This window comes from Lucilia sericata, unplaced genomic scaffold, assembly GCF_015586225.1.
Source record: "Lucilia sericata isolate MDLA Ls3-8-SP2 unplaced genomic scaffold, ASM1558622v1 Contig000248F_arrow, whole genome shotgun sequence".
In the NCBI taxonomy this organism is placed as follows: Eukaryota; Metazoa; Arthropoda; class Insecta; order Diptera; family Calliphoridae; genus Lucilia; species Lucilia sericata.
The window spans coordinates 137,945-151,348 of record NW_023994274.1 but is presented as its reverse complement, the minus strand read 5'-3'; the positions used below and the strand labels follow the sequence as shown (position 1 = coordinate 151,348).

Sequence of the window (13,404 nt, the reverse complement as noted above, 5' to 3'; positions counted from 1 at the left end):
ACTAGACTATAGACTAGACTATAGACTAGACTATAGACTAGACTATAGACTAGACTATAGACTAGACTATAGACTAGACTATAGACTAGACTATAGACTAGACTATAGACTAGACTATAGACTAGACTATAGACTAGACTATAGACTAGACTATAGACTAGACTATAGACTAGACTATAGACTAGACTATAGACTAGACTATAGACTAGACTATAGACTAGACTATAGACTAGACTATAGACTAGACTATAGACTAGACTATAGATTAGACTATAGACTAGACTATAGACTAGACTATAGACTAGACTATAGACTGGACTAGACTATAGACTGGACTAGACTATAGACTAGACTATAGACTAGACTAGACTATAGACTAGACTATAGACTAGACTATAGACTAGACTATAGACTAGACTATAGGGACTAGACTATAGACTGGACTAGACTATAGACTGGACTAGACTATAGACTAGACTATAGACTAGACTATAGACTAGACTATAGACTAGACTATAGACTAGACTATAGACTAGACTATAGACTAGACTATAGACTAGACTATAGACTATAGACCAGACTATAGACGAGACTATAGACTAGGACTCTAGACTAAGACTATAGACTAGACTATAGACTAGACTATAGACTAGGACTATAGACCTAGGACTAATAGACTAGACTATAACTAGACTATAGACTAGACTATAGACCTAGACTATAGACTAGACTATAGACTCGACTATAGACTAGACTATAGACTAGACGTATAGACTAGGACTATAGACTAGGACTATAGACTAGACTATAGACTAGACTATAGACTAGACTATAGACTAGACTATAGGACTAGGACTATAGACTAGACTATAGGGACTAGACTATAGACTAGACTATAGACTAGAACTATAGACTAGACTATAGACTAGACTATAGACTAGACTATAGACTAGACTATAGACTAGACTTAGACCTAGACTATAGACTAGACTATAGACTAGACTATAGCACTAGACTATGACTAGACTATAGACCTAGACCTATAGACTAGAAGCTATAGACCTAGACTATAGACTAGACTATAGACTATGACTATAGACTAGACTATAGACTAGACTATAAGGACTAGACGGATAGATAGACTATAGACTAGACTATAGACTAGACTAACTAGACTAGACTATAGACTAGACTATAGACTAGACTATAGACTAGACTATAGACTAGACTATAGACTAGACTATAGACTAGACTATAGACTAGACTATAGACTAGACATAGACTAGACTATAGACTAGACTACTAAGACTAGACTATAGACTCGACTATAGACTAGACTATAGACATATAGACTACTAGACTAGACTATAGACTAGACTATAGACTAGACTATAGACTAGACTATAGACTAGACTAGACGACGTAGACTAGACTATAGACTAGACTATAGACTAGGACTATAGACCTAGAACTATAGACTAGACTATAGACTAGACTATAGACTAGACTATAGACTAGACTATAGACTAGACTATAGACTAGACTATAGACTAGACTATAGACTAGACTATAGACTAGACTATAGACTAGACTATAGACTAGACTAAGCTAGACTATAGACTAGACTATAGACTAGACTATAGACTAGACTATAGACTAGACTATAGACTAGACATATGACTAGACTATAGACTAGACTATAGACTAGACTATAGACTAGACTATAGACTAGACTATAGACTAGACTATAGACTAGACTATAGACTGGACTAGACTATAGACTGGACTAGACTATAGAGACTAGACTATAGACTGGACTAGACTATAGACTAGACTATAGACTAGACTAGACTATAGACTAGACTATAGACTAGACTATAGACTAGACTATAGACTAGACTATAGACTAGACTATAGACTAGACTATAGACTAGACTATAGACTAGACTATAGACTAGACTATAGACTAGACTATAGACTAGACTATAGACTAGACTATAGACTAGACTATAGACTAGACTATAGACTAGACTATAGACTAGACTATAGACTAGACTATAGACTAGACTATAGACTAGACTATAGACTAGACTATAGACTAGACTATAGACTAGACTATAGACTAGACTATAGACTAGACTATAGACTAGACTATAGACTAGACTATAGACTAGTCTATAGACTGAGCTTGACTATAGGTTACACTATAATCTAGACTATAGACTAAACTACTATAAACTAGGTTATAGACTACAGACTGAATACTATGTTGACTACTTATCAAAAGTTTATTAATTAGAAAAAGTACAGAATATGCTGTAGATGTACCGCGGTATTTTTCGAAATAAAAAAGTACTGAAAAAAATACTAAAGTACCAAATTTTCCATGAATGACTAGCGTACAATGTTTTGCCCATTTTTCGTTCGTACTAAGAAATTTCGTTTTAATTTTATTTCTCCTATGAAATAAATCGAAATAATATAATAGCCCAGGAAAAAATCCTAAATTTTTCACTTTTTTTTAATTTTTTGACATACATATGTGGATATGCAAAAAAAATCATCAACATTTATACAAAATTCTCCTTATTCAAATGCTCCTGAGAGTATATTGTGAATTCGCATCAAAATTCTGCGTTTTTTTTTTTTTTTTTGGAAAATAAGTATCATGCAATTTTTATGCGTGAATATTTGCGTAAATTTAACATATAGTTGCGAGCTAAACAAAAAAAAAAAGAACAGAACAGAAGAAGAATAAAAAGGAGCAACGCTAAAAACGAGTAAATAAATTGAACAAATCAAGCATAAAACTGAAATGCTAAACAAAAATACTCACAGATCCAAATAAACAAACACACACACTCAAATACATACAAACAACAAGTACTTGAATATAAAATGGTAAAATAAGTTTCCACAGTCGTACAGAAGAAAATACTCAAAATTTTGTATACTCTATGTTACGATACTTGTAAATTGTGTATGCTTGGCTAACAAGGAGAAAGATTTGGTTGGGGTACACTTTTTGGATGGTAAAAGTACTTTGATAATAACTACTTTTATAATAACTATTTAGAATCACAAGGTTTTGAAAAGATCTAAATATAAATTGACCAAAAATATTATACATTGATCATATTTAAAATACCACATTTTTTATTCCTATTTCATTTCAGAAAAATTGGGAAAAATAAAATATAATTTAGACGTGAAGCAGCCATCATTATTGCCTATAAATGACTCAATATGCAGTAAAATGGACCTGTTTGAAATATACTCGAGTCAACCGTAGACACCACAAAATTAGCTTTCAATAAAACAGATTTCATTGTACATGTATGTATTTATAAAAAATTAATAGTTTATATTAAACTGCTACAAAACGAACTATTGTTTTATTCTAAATAAGAAATTTTTATAAAATAAGTTCTTACTCAATAAAATTTATTTAGTTATTCAGATTTTACCTAGATTTTACCTAAAATATTATAATTTTTCCTTAACACCATTCATTAATTTTTTTTCTATTCATTGCATAAAAAATACCCTTAATTTACTTACAAACAAATTTACTTTAAAAATCGTTTGCGTATGATTAATATTTATTTCTCAGTTGCTGACGTCACTCAAAAAATTTGTTGTACATTTATAATTTCTTCTTAATACTAGGGCGCACATAAATTTTAAAAATGTAGCAGACTGCAATTAATTTTATTTACAAAATATTTTTGCAGCATACTTTGAGGCACTTATAAGTATTTGAATCAGCCTGTAGGTGAAAATTAACACAAGCTAAGACAAATATTTTTCACATTTATGGCAAAAAATATTTACAGTACCCCGTCTCTGTATTTTTCTGTAACGAGAAAAATTGTTGATGATCTCTATATTCATATATAAACCGATCTGTGGAAGTTAAAGCTGAATAAAGGTTTGGAACAACATTTGAAACCAATCCGATTATATTTCATTTATTTTTAGGTGCTGAAGCCGAAAATGGTATTTAATATTGAGTTCATATATTAGGGAAACTTTATTTGTAAAAATATATTTACGTTTAAGGGTTAAAATCGATTTTTTCGTTGTTATTAGAAACATGGGTCTTTATTATATTAATGTTCTCAAATTTTATGGAAATCGGTTCATAACTAAATAATATTTCATTACGATTACAAGAAAGGTTTCCTATATCGCATAACTTCACTTTGACCTTCACAGTTTATGGGTTAGTATTATACGATTTTACTATAATTTCAGATATATGAGAGAAACTTAAAATCGGTTGAGTTTCAACTAAGTTACTGACTCATAAGTGCTTAAAGGTACGAAAACCCGGGTTTTTACCCTATCTCAAGATTTTGTAGGTGTTTGGCCAATTTCAAAAGCAGATTCTTGTTCTAATCGGATCTATCTTTTAGAAAAATAGTATCATTTCCCAGTTATTTATTTTTGTCGCATAATGTAATTGAAGGGAAATATTTTCATTTAGATTTAATTTCGAAATGTTTATGGATAAGGCTGTATTAATGGAATCATGTATGAAATTTATGCATAGATTTAGGTCTTAATGGTTCGATTCCTATATGACTAATATTTAGTGTTAAATTTCAATAGGTACCAAAAACTGCGTTGGTACTATATTCTGTCATCTCTGACATTCTATATACATATGTATGAACTTATGTGTGTAGGTTTATACATATGAGTGTTTGCATGTATGTAAGTACTTTGAGTAATGAAAGTGGTATTATTCATTGAATAAAAATAAAGTACATTTTTCCGCTAAAAATAAGAATATGTATGGAGAATATGAAAACGACTATAAAGACAGCAACAGCAGTGTATATGTATTACCATACAACCATACAAAAAATATTTATTGTACGAATATATATTTTTACTTATAAATATGTAGATTCTAAATAAAAATCCCTTTTATGTTACAATTTAGTTGATGTTGCTTTTGTTGTTGTTGGAATTGTATAAAGATTTGAATATTAAATCAATTGATTGAATTTGATTTAATAGACCATTTTATATCAATGTATAAAAATGGCACAATACATACATACATACTACATAAGAAAAATCAAGAATGATCAGCGAAAATAAATGTTTTGTTGGAATAGGACAGAGAAGGATAATACAGTTGAAAATAAGGAATAATGTTAAGGTTTTCTTTTACTAAGCAAATTTGGTTTAGAAAATCAGCCACACATATTTATTAATACATACACATATGTATGTATGTATAACATATTTTATAACCATCATAAAACGATGGATTATGCCATTCCATTTGTAACACAGAACGGCGGTAGACCTAGAAATGTTGGGGCCGAATCAGTAGGAGCTAAATGCAATTTCTTCTTCTGTCCGTCTGTGGGTCTGCTGACCCCAGATATCTTCGGGATCCAAATCTTTAATAATTCTGTCAGAAATGCTTTCGAGAAGTCTCCATTTTAAAATGAGCTAAATTCATAAAAACAACTCAGCATACTACGGCTAAAAAGTGAGCAACTTTCCAAAATTCACTTAAAATTTTGAATATGGGTGTTTAATATCAATATTATCAAAAAAAAAAAAAAAAAAAACAAATAAATATGCAATAAATGTGTCTTCATTTTAAAACTTTACAACCTATCTTTGACCTTTTTGCTACTACGACTTAATATAACATTTCATTTATTTAAATACATATGTATGTACTATATAACCTTTTTGACATTTGGCAATTTCTTTAAGTTACAATTACACATTTTTTGTATTATTTTAAATTTTTTTTTTTTGTGTGTTGACCCCAATTGTTTATTGCGTACCGGAAATGCATCAAAACTTTATGTTTTCTTTATGCAGTTTGTATTGTATGCAACTGAAACTTCTGTTTTATTTCTTAAGAATTTTAATTTTAAATTACAGAAAATGGACTTTTTTATTCTTCTTGTCATTGTCCTTTTGTATTTTTAATTACTTGTTGTTAGCAAAGCTATTGTTCTATAGTGTTTTATTTTCTACAATTGTTCCATTGTTGTAAAGTGTGCAGTGAGTACAAGTGTTAGAATGTGAAAGAAGGTGGAAAAAGTAAAAAAAAAAATAAAATTTGCAACTTGTTTGCAAAATGTCAAAGTACTATGACAAAAATGCTATTTATATTTGGGGCGAATTAAACTAATGTGATATCAATGTTTAGTAATTAAATTTTTAATTTTATTTTTTATAATAAAATATTTTTATGTTGAATTTAATCTTAATCCTGATTTAAGTAATTCATTAATGAACATGATTATATGGGGTTAAATATAGAACGACCATCATAAAATTTTGTGGAGAGATTTATTTATATATTAATTTATATGTTCCGAATTCCAGCTATCATTTATAAGTGAACTATGGACGATCGAGTCATTTTCTGAAGGGGAATTTATGTGGTGTCTATGTTTAAATAAAAATCGATTAATACGAAAATCGCCAATACCATTTAGTGTTATAAAAAATATGGTTGTGGCTACTTTAATAGAGATACTTTTTAAATATTAGTTCAAAAGCCTTATTCGGTGAACCAGGGGCTATATGAACACAAGTAAGAATATATAGTCGGACATGGCCGACCACAGGATAACCTCACCAGTGAGTATGTAATAATTTCCTTAATTGCGAAATATTTTAACAATTTGTTACCAAAAAAGTGATTTTCTGGAAGAGGTTTTATATCCGGGCAAAGGTAAATATTGTCCTATTCGTATAAATTTTGGTAGAACGATTTACGATGACATTAAAGTTATTAATGCAGAATTTCAAAGTGATACTTTCCACATTCAAGTTATTTTCTGAAGGGGACTTTGTATGGGGGCTAAGGTCAAATGAGGCCCGAAAATCGGCAGTATAATTTAAACTTATATAAAATTAAGATTTGCCGATTTTTGTAGAGATTCTACAAGATTTAACATAATTATAAGCTCAAAATCCCTATTTGGGGGACGATTGTATGGAGGTTAGGCGAAATAAGGACACATTTCAACCAATTTCAATAGACTTCGTCCTTGGGTGAAAAGAAGAGTATGTGCCAAATTTCATCTAATTATCTTGAAAATTGTGACCTGTAGTGTGTGCACATGGACACACAGACGGACAGACGGGCAGAACTTAATCGACTCATAAAGAGATTCTGAGCCGTTTGGTATACTTTAGTTGTGTACGGTATAAAAATGGATCGAAGGAAAGACGTACGCAGATAACTTAGTCAAATCATTAACAAAATATTTTTGGGAGTTACAAAAATCCACACAAACGCATAATACAACAGCCCTCTCCCCTATGGGGAGTATAAGAAACTAACTAAAAGTTAAAACAAGTAAGAAAGTATAGTCGGGCGTGACCGACCATATAATACTCTACACCAGTTATGAATACTCAATATAATACCCTACACCAGTTATGAATACTCAATATAATACCCTACACCAGTTATGAATACAAATGAGCTCAGAAGACCTTTTCGGGGGGGTTCTGTTGTATGGGGGCTAGGTGAAATAATGGACCGATTTCAACCATTTTCAATAGGCTTCGTCCCACACCGAAAAAACAGTGTGTGCCAAATTTCATCCAATTATCTTGAAAATTGCCTTGCGCACAATGTTTACTTGGACAGCCAGACGGACGGACAGACAGACTGGCATAGCTTAATCTACTCAGAAAACGATTCTAAGTCGACTGATATACTTTAAGGTGGGTATAGGACGAATATTTTTGAATGTTACACACATCAGCACAAACCCAATATACCCTCCCCACTAAAGTGGTGTTGGGTATAAAGGCCCTTACAAAGAAATTACAATCAATAGTATTGATTTCATTCTGCAATATTTCAACATTCAATTATCTATTATTTTCATTTATCTCAATCAAAAAAACTCTACAGGGTGATATAATTGCAAGTATCTCATTCTAAAACATCTGTTGTTTGTCACTGAGGATTTTTTTTAAATGAAACTTGGAATTTCAGAAATCATCAATAAAATTTTGGAACATTGGATTGAAAGGACAAGCGTATTCTAAAACTAATATTTGTCTTTTCTAATAAATTAAGTTTAATTCAATTTATTTGATTTTCAAAAAGTAACTTATATTTTGACCACCCTTTACTTGGCAAACAAAGGAGCAGGGATGGCAAAATTGGTATACAGTGGACGTCCACTAGTACGAATTATATAGTGTCAGGCCCTTTCGTAATACCGAAAAATTCGTATTATTGAACAACACATTTTGTATGTTTAAATTCAAATAATACACATAAAATATTGGATTTTATTTATTTTTGTTTTATTTTTCATGAAAAATTACATAACGGAACAAAATATAATAAATGTGTATTATTTTAAATAAATTTCTTGTACATAAACAGGCATAAAAGGGACATATTTACGTATATGAATTGTTAATTTTGAAAGTATCGTGAGTCCAATGGTTGAAATGAGATATATGTAGAAGGTTTTAAATTTTAATGTTTTTAAAAAGATGTGTGCCAAAGACAATTTGCAATTTACATATGTGTTCTAAAATGTATTAAAATGTTCAGATTACATAAAACTTTTATTAGAAACTTGAATGGAATATACCACAATTCTCTAATTTATAATTTTCTCTTAAAAATTAGAATTGTTATCCTTAAACCCATTGTTTGGAATGTGGAGTCACACTACTTTCAAAATTAACAGTTCATACATACATATGTATATAAATATCATTTTACTTATTAAAAAATCCATCATTTAACATCGATGTTTATTACATTGTAAAATGATTTTTACGGCTTTTTCAATAACAGCGCTTTTGAGGCTTCAATATTGTTCTCAGCAGAGTTATTGTCGGGAACTAATAAAATACTTTCCTCATTGGCGTTATCATCCAATTTAATTTCTTCTCTTGGGACATCAAAATTCCAATAAAATAAATTAATAACACTAAATAATTGTTGATTTGTAAATATACATGCAGTAAATTGTATGTATAGGATTTTTAAAAATACAAAACACTTGTAATAAATACAAAAAAACTTCAAAATTACTGAGCTTAAGGTGAATGATACCGAAATAATAAAATAAAAACATAATAAAAACTTCATTCATACGTAAATAAAACCAAAATTCCCATAAAACTTTTTTCGTACTATAGAGTACACAATGCAACAATTTTGCCATTCGTATTATTGGATATTCGTAATAAAGAGTATACGTACTATTGGACGTCCACTGTATTTGTTATGATTTTAGTTTAAGGAAAAACTTTTCGATTTCAATTAAATGATCATCAAAGTTAGTTTATCTCCTTGTCTAAAGATACGTTCACATCTGTCAAATATTTAAAGAAAAGGATGTAACTACAATATTTTGTAAATATTTTTTTGATCTTACATGATATTTATAACCTACACCAATTTAGTGGGGAGGGTATATTGGGTTTGTTCTGATGTTTGTAACATACAAAAATATTCGTCCTATACCTTAAAGTATACCAATCGGCTTAGAATCGTTTTCTAAGCTATGTCCGTCCGTCCGTCTGGCTGTCCATGTAAACCTTGAGCGCAAGGTACAGGTCGAAATTTTCAAGATAATTAGATGAAATTTGGCACACTTTTTTTTAGCCTAAGGACGAAGCCTATTGAAAATTGTTAAAATCGGTCCATTATTTCACCTAGCCCCCATACTGCAGAACCCCCCGAAATGGGCTTCTGAGCTCATAATTATGTTAAATATACCCGTATATCGATAAAAAGTTTTATGCAAGTTTTAATGACCTTGCCAAATTTCATAAGATCGGGCTCCCATACAAATCCCCCTTCAGAAAATTACTTGAATGCCAAAAGTTAACTTATAAACAAAAATATAGCGATGAAATTCAGCACAAATAAATATTATATAAATATAAATACATTCACATTTGCCCCTAGCACCCCCATATAAAGCCTCTTTCAGAAAATTAGTTTTTCATCCATAAATTGCTTAAATGTATCGGAACAAGGTAATATTGAAGATAAATGCTTTATTGGGTCGGTCACGCCCGACTATACTTTCTTACTTGTTATAATTAAAGATGATGTCGAAACAGACTTTCTAAAGTGATAACTTGAACATACTCGTTTAAATAACAAACAATATTCAAAAACAAAATGTCAAGGCTAAAAGTTGGTACTTACGTATATAGTTTTTTTGAAAGTTATTACTAGACTACTTCTAAGTAATGCAGGTGGTATGTAGTAGTCATTGAAAAGTAAGCTCTTGAATAATTACAAGTCATTACCATGTTTTCGCTGGGAATATTTAATGGAAATCAATATCGAAGAAGTACAGTTTTTAAATTGTAATTTACCATCTCTGACAAGAGTTGACTTGTGGCGTGACATATTTAAAAATAAAATTTGATCTCCTTTAACATGTATTAGTTTTCCAGTATTTAATTGAATCTTTATTTATTTATGTATATTTAAGAAAAATTTGATAAAGAAATAAAACGAATAAAAATTTCTCATGCCTATCGAACCCCAACAATAATAAATATTTATTTTAGTATATATTTTTTCGACGAATTTTTATACGTTGAAGTATATTTTTTACTCATGAAAAAGATGTTTTATTTATTTACCAAAGGTATTTGACGTTTTGCAGGAATTTTGTAATTGTATAGAATCCTTGCTATATGAAAAAGTTAAGTATTTTGGTATACATATGAATACATTCTGTCTTTTAATAATTTAATGTGGAGTATTTCAATTATACAGTTAAATTTAAAAATTTAATCTTTAGAAAAAAAACATGGATTGAAGTACATTTGTATAAAGTCTTCGAAAAGTAGATATCAAATCATGAAATTTATTATTTGTAATTTATTTCAATATGAAACTCCTCACACTCAATTATCCTTTATTCACATTCTAATAAATAAGTTTTTGAATTTTTGATAGTGACTAGTCTTTGTGTAATACAATGTTATCATCTGGCATACAGACTTTACTCAATTTACATGAGAAGTGTTCCGTATTAGCGATATTTGAAATTTTGTAAAAATTATAATTACGTTAAGTTGAACTAAAGTTTAATGCATTTTTTACTTAAACATTTTTTTATCTATATACTAATTTTTTGTCTTATATCTGTCCAAAAAGGCGATTGTTCAATCTTTTCAGATTGAATTTTCTCATCACTTTACTTAGGTATGATTCCCTTTAGCAAAGATTTAGCACATATACATATGTATGTACACACACATATGTTAAAAATGATAACGATGAAGAAAAAACGACAAATAAATTCACTTGAATCAGTGATATATGCTACACATACACTCAGATTCGCGAATACAGTCATATTCCTGGGAAAAATTTAATAAAAAGAATCATCAGCTACACATACTAATACATTAGGTTTGTCCCAAAATATAAAAAGTGTCTTATAAGGTTTGTTCCGTGGAATTGTCTTTTTAAGAATCCCATGTAGAAATACCTTCCAATCAATACGTATTATAAAGTACTACAAGCAAAAAAATAACTTTGTTTTTGAAAGGATCAGTTATAGAGAATTTTGATCTCATTACACTAAGTTAAAAAAAAATTCTGAAAATTTTCAAAATGGGTCCCAAAACTTTTGTAATTTTGAAGTGATTATGGGAATTCATTTAGAGAACTTTTGCGAACTAGAAATAGTTTACAAAAGTTTAGATGATCTGCTGAAGAGAAGGTAGTCTTTTATATTAAAAAGAAATATAAAAGACTAGGACATTGCTGAATTGGAATTGTAATTCTCAGTTGCTAGTAAAGAAACTGTAATTGAATGTGATATTGTGATATTTTTCGTCGGTAATCTGTAATCTCGGTAATCTCTTAAAAAACAAGCTGTAGTGCTAAGCGTAAATACAATACAGATTCATGTAGATTTATATCATAATGAAGTACTAAATTATTGGAAATTAAATGATTTTCAGAAAAGGGCTTTTTATGGGAGCTAATTATAGGCCGATCCGGATAAAGAATGATTTCTATATATACACAACAACATATTGGGCTCAAATTTTATCCCGATAGCATGATTTATTTACGATTAAGTGATTTTATTGCGTGGACTATATGGATGACATGACCAGTTATGGGCCGATACGGAACTAATCGCAAATATCTGCAATATTCTGAAGAATGATTTCAACATACACATGCACAGACAGACAGATTAATAAATGGACATAGTTAAATCGTATAAATAAATCTCCGCTATCTCTAAATATTTTTTGAGTCTTAACATATATTATTTAATTAATAAAAATAATTAAACATTTAACTAATTATTCTAATTTAAACCTCAAAACTCGAATGAATAGATACTCACACTGCAACTTTAATTTTACTTAGGACAAATTTTCAGGTGCTTTTCAGTTCAAATTAAACATATCACTCCACACACAAATACTCGAATGAATAGATACTCACACTGCAACTTTAATTTTACTTAGGACAAATTTTCAGGTGCTTTTCAGTTCAAATTAAACATATCACTCCACACACAAATATTTAAATTCTTTTATTTCAAATTGTTTTAAGTTCCAAAGTCATCTTTAAAGAAAAGGTTTTCCTTTTAGTAACAAAAAATTAAAGAACTAAACAAGCAATGAAAAAAACATAAAAATTTGAAAAGAAAATTAAACTCACACCTGTAGAATGATGAAGATGATGGAAACATGCTTCATTGCACAGCAGGGAAAATTAGAAAAACTGAGGGAAGCTAAAAAAATCAAAAGAAATATAACAAGCACCATATGCCAACAAAATTACAAGACAAAATACTTACAAACAAATGAAATTCAAATGGTCAGTCCAGTCAGCACCAAAAAAAAAGCAGAAATAATTTAAAGGAATGACGAGTGAAACTACAAAAGAATCCAAAAAAAAAATTAAGAAACAAGAGAAGAAAGCAAATAAACTTAAATCAATTGTCTGCCAGTTAAATATGCAAAGAAATCTACATTATATGGGTAACACAATAAAAAGGACTAAAAGGCAGGAAAACAACAAATATGTAATCAGCATACACTTAAAGAAAAAGGTCATACGAAATCAAATTACCATATATGCAGATATGAGTTGGGAAAGTTACTAAAAATTCCTTTCTAAACGAAATCAACTCGGATGTCAAAATCGCATAAAAAAATTATATGCAGGTACTTTTTACGAGTATGTACTTGTATGTACAAATGTACATATATGTGAGAAATTATATGTATTTTATGGTTGTCAATACCTTTAGAAGATACAAATCTTAAAGTTTAACTTCTTGACATGGATTTTTCTTTATGCAGAAAGTTCAAAAACTCAGAAAAAATTCTATAAAGAACAATAAACACTTACTGGTATACAATTATATT

General features: G+C 29.5%; 1 protein-coding gene and 1 long non-coding RNA gene across 2 annotated transcripts in view; one reads left to right on the top strand and one right to left on the bottom strand.

Moving 5' to 3' along the window:
- The window catches only part of LOC119602656 (aquaporin), a 138,669-nt gene that overhangs the window by 85,986 nt on the left and 39,279 nt on the right, over positions 1-13,404 (bottom strand). The window lies entirely within an intron of this gene.
- The window catches only part of LOC119602658, a 161,617-nt gene that overhangs the window by 121,328 nt on the left and 26,885 nt on the right, over positions 1-13,404 (top strand). The window contains exon 4 of the long non-coding RNA XR_005231359.1: positions 3,177-3,336. This is a non-coding gene — a long non-coding RNA (uncharacterized LOC119602658). The remainder of the gene's footprint in view (positions 1-3,176; positions 3,337-13,404) is intronic.